This window comes from Capra hircus, chromosome 8 (assembly GCF_001704415.2).
Source record: "Capra hircus breed San Clemente chromosome 8, ASM170441v1, whole genome shotgun sequence".
Taxonomy (NCBI): domain Eukaryota; kingdom Metazoa; phylum Chordata; class Mammalia; order Artiodactyla; family Bovidae; genus Capra; species Capra hircus.
Window position 1 is genome coordinate 2,445,917 of NC_030815.1, and position 4,426 is coordinate 2,450,342.

The 4,426-nt window shown below is 45.3% G+C and overlaps 1 pseudogene; it reads right to left on the reverse strand.

The window, feature by feature from the left end:
• Nucleotides 986–3,203, reverse strand: LOC106502378 (annotated as a pseudogene).

Consider the following 4,426-nt stretch of genomic DNA (forward strand, 5'->3'; position numbering starts at 1 on the left):
TCTGGCTTTGCAATCTTAGCTGATCACCTGTGCTGCACACCTCACTCTAATTCAATAGTATTAACAGTGGTAATTTTGTAACAATGGTAATTTAACAGGAAGAATGTCGTTTTATCTTCTGCTGTTGTGGCCAGGTCTTCTGGGTTGGCAGGAGGTTTTAGTTATATTTCCCCAACACTCAGAACTGCATTCCCTGCCTATAAATATTGGGGTCTCAATGCGCCTTTGTTGGATTTTTTTCTATCTTACTCTCTTCTTAAATAATCTTTATTTCATCGGCTTTAATGGCTATCTATTGAATATATTGGGTTTTCAGACCTCAGCAATCTCTTTGCCTATACACACACACCCACATGTGCACACACACACACACACACACACACACACACCATGAATACAAGTCTAAATCTCTTATTTGATGGCTCCACATGTAACTCTGTTGTAGCCACACGTGCCAGGAAACAAACTCACTCAGAAGGACAATGCAGATAATGGAGTGCAGTTTATTACACCGGCGAGCCCAAGGCAGAGTCTCCTCTTAGCCAAGGATCCTGAACAGCATTTGTGAAAATCATTTATACCCCATGTGTATGTGTCTGAACCCACCACTCCAAATTCCTTGAGACTTACATAAACCAAGGAAAATACAATCCCAATAACCCCATCATTCACGTGCTATGTGTTCAAACAGTCAAACAATTAGCCGATAAACAATAAACCCAAGGTTACACTCCGAATGATACAGAAAAATCTATGGCCTGTCTGGAGGAAGGGGTGATTAGTGTATATTTTCTCTTAGGTGATGAGTATCCTAGATACGATCTTTAAGGTTCCCCTCTCTGGAGGGGGTCTTATACTTCTGTTGTTGTTTTTATAGGCACTAAACACAGAGTTCAGAGTCCATTGGAAAGGTGGCCAGGCATGATCAGCATGAACAGGCCTAAGATGGAATCCAGACCCTATAAATTCCTTCTTCAGTCCCCTTCTTGATGCTCTTAACTCATATTATGAGCATCATTCATAGGGATATATTTCACCCTGGCTCTCCGACCACCAATTTGGGAGAATGACAGCAACCTTCAGGTTACAAAGTTCATAATACATTGTAAAATTCAAGGTCCATAAAGCAGAACTATCAAGGCAACTATAATAGTGGTAAATATAGTTTTCCACCAATTGCCCTTCACCCAAGATAGGACCGAAGTCCAGAAAGGAATGTTTTCATTTGACATTGCTTTTACCTGGTTTTTCATGCCATCTAAAGCAGTTGATACATTGGCAGATAAGTCAGGAATGTATACACAACATTCAACCTTAATTATAGCACAGGTCCCTCCTTGAGCAGCTGTGAGTATGCCCAAAACCATTCTATTATGAATTACCACTTTTCTCATTTGGATTTGCTCTTCATTTAAGGCTTGGGTGGCTTTTGTTCTATCTAGGAGGGCCTGTTTTGTGAAATTAGTTAAGGCCTGTATTTTAATCATGATCTCTGTTGTCCCTATAGAGGGTACAAATAAGGCACCAATATACCCATATCCACTGGAGAAGGAAATGGCAACCCACTCCAGTGTTCTTGCATGGAGAATCCCAGGGACGGGGGAGCCTGGTGGGCTGCCATCTCTGGGGTCGCACAGAGTCGGACACGACTAAAGCGACTCAGCAGCATACTCATATCATTGAAACATGGATCTTGTCCACCTAGCATGTAAATAAGGTAGATTTACTGGGGTTTGTTGTAGGTTAGGCTTTTGTTACACTGGCATTTATATTGAATGTAACCCCATGACCCAAGTCTATTGGCCATAGGTCTTACACCAAGAGAGAAAGGAGAGGTTATGATTGACAAGAGAGAGGAAAGTCTCTTTTTGTCATCAAGAAAAGAGCAGAGTGGTTTAAAATCTCCTTGGCAGAGTGGAGACACCCACCAAGGAAGTCCATCCATCACTGACAGAGGCATAGCCCTACATACCTAGCAGTTGGAAGTGTTGTGGAAGTCTGTGTAGGAATGTGCCCATGAGATGAAAACATTTTCCTGAGTTGAAACGGAAGTTAAATTCAAAATCACGTTGATAAGGCCAAGCAGCAGGAGTTGATTGTGCGGCTTCATCCTGAAGGGGCTCGTCCAGATCTTCTTTTCCTTCTTCTTAAGGATGGTGTTAGTCTCTCGAGGGTCAGCGGGGTCCCTCTGTGCGGTCCACTCAGCATTTTTTGGGTCTATGTGGTATGTTCTCTTCGCCCTCATATGATGGATCCAAGGGACAATACTTGCAACTTTACCTGCAGTAGGGGTAGTTAGAATAACATAAGAGCCCTTTCACCAAGGGACTAGCAGATCATGTTTCCAATCTTTGACCCATACTTGGTCACCAAGCATAAACTCATGAATCTGTTCCCCAAGGAGGAATGGCACCCTTTCTTGTACAAACTTAGTTACCCGATTTATTACTTACCCAATTCCATCTGCTGTGAAATCCTATTCCCCCTTACCTGAGGCAAATTTGTTGACTCCTGTTTTATTATGGGAGGGGGCCTCCCATTCACAATTTCATATGGAGAGTAGCCTTGGGACTGTGGGGTCATCCTGAGTCTGAGCAGAGCCGTCAGAAGCAAGTCCACCCAGGAGCAATCAGTCTCTATGACCCACTTGGAGAGTCTCTTTAATGTCCGGTTGGTTCATTCCACCATTTCAGAACTCTGGGACTATATGCAGTGTGCAGTTTCCATTCGATGTTTAAAGTTTTGCTTTCTTGTACTAAATCAGCTGCAAAAGCCAGGTCATTGTCTGAACCAATGCTGGTAGGAAGTCCAAATCTGGGAATTACTTCCCTAAGCAGGCACCGGGTTACTTCTGATGCTGTTTCAGTCCAGGCAGGAAAAGCTTCTACCCATCCTGAGAACGTACATACCATGATCAGCAGGTAACGGTAGTGTCGGTGAGGTTTCATTTTAGTGAAGTCCACTCCCAGGTGTTCAAAGGGCAGCATGCCTTTCAGCTAAATACCTGGAGGTTTTTGTCTGAATACTCGAGAGGCAGCATTAACCTGTGAGCAGGCAGCATGGCCTAGGTGGGTAGCGTGGTATGTTTGGCTTACCAGATTGTCTGCCAGCTCCTCCGGTACCAATAATTTGCCACTTGGCAATTCCCACCATCCCTTTTCAGTCTTGATGGCCCCTTCCACTTTGGCTAATCTGACAGCCATTTTTCTTGTTTTATCAGGCTAGTGCCATCAGTATATAGGACCCAACTAGGGTCTGGACCCTTGTGTCCTTCTTTAAAACAAACCCCAGATACCTTACCTCCTCCTTGCAGATCTGTGCCTTCTTCTTTAATACCCTGCTTCCATCAGCAGCTGGAGCAGTGCTTTTGTCCCTTTCCAGGATTTTTCCTTGGTCTCCGCAGCCAGCAGCAGGTCATTCCCATATTGTAGGAGCCAATATCCATACTCTTCCGGATGGAATGAGTTCAGGTCAGAAGCCAAGGCTTCCCCAAAGATGGCTGGGGGTTTCTTAAACCCTGTGGGGGACTCTGGATGAGCTGTTGCTTGGTGCCCCCGACTGGATCTTCCCATTCAAAGGCAAAGATGGGCTGTGACGCTGCGGTGAGGCATACATAGAAGAAGGCATCCTTGAGATCTAGGCGAGTATAAACTTTAGTCCTCGGTGGGAGGAGGCTAAGTAAAGTATAAGGATTTGGAAAATGGGGTGTAAAGTCACAGTAGCCTGGTTGACTAGCCTGAGATCCTGTATAGGCCTATATTCCTGTCCTCCTTCCCTTTTGACTGGGAGAGTCTGCGTATTCCAAGCCAACTGGCACTCTACCAGAATCCCTGCTTGTTTCAGTCTATTGATGTGGGGCAGTATGCCGGCCCAGGCCTCTATCGGAAATGGGTACTGGAGTTTTCTAACAGGGGTGGTGCCAGGTTTGAGTTCTGTTATCACTGGGGCTTGATGTTTAGCCAGCCTGGGGGGAGGGGGGGTTGTCTTCCGCCCATACCTCAGGGAATAATTGAATTAGCTCGCTCTCATGCTCTTCCGGCCCACCTGGTTCTTCCTTTGGAGGCTCATGCAACCTCCACTCATTTTGAGGTGGTATTGAGAGAGAGAGCAAATAAGTCATAGTGTCCATCTGGAAGGTGGGCCTCTCCTCAGGGGAAAAAGTCACTTGTGCTCCTAGTTTGGAGAGCACGTCTCTTGCCAACAGGGGTACTGGGCACTCAGAAATGTAGAGGAATTCATGAATCACTTGGTGCCCCCCCCATCTGACATTTTCTGGGCTGGCAAAATGATTTAATCATCTCTTCTCCCAATACCCCAGTTACAGCGGCGTCTTTTTGAACAGTGGTGCCACAGGTTTTGTTACTACCGACAATTCTGCTCCTGCATCCACCATAAAGTCAATGTTTTAGTCCCCCACTTTTAAGGT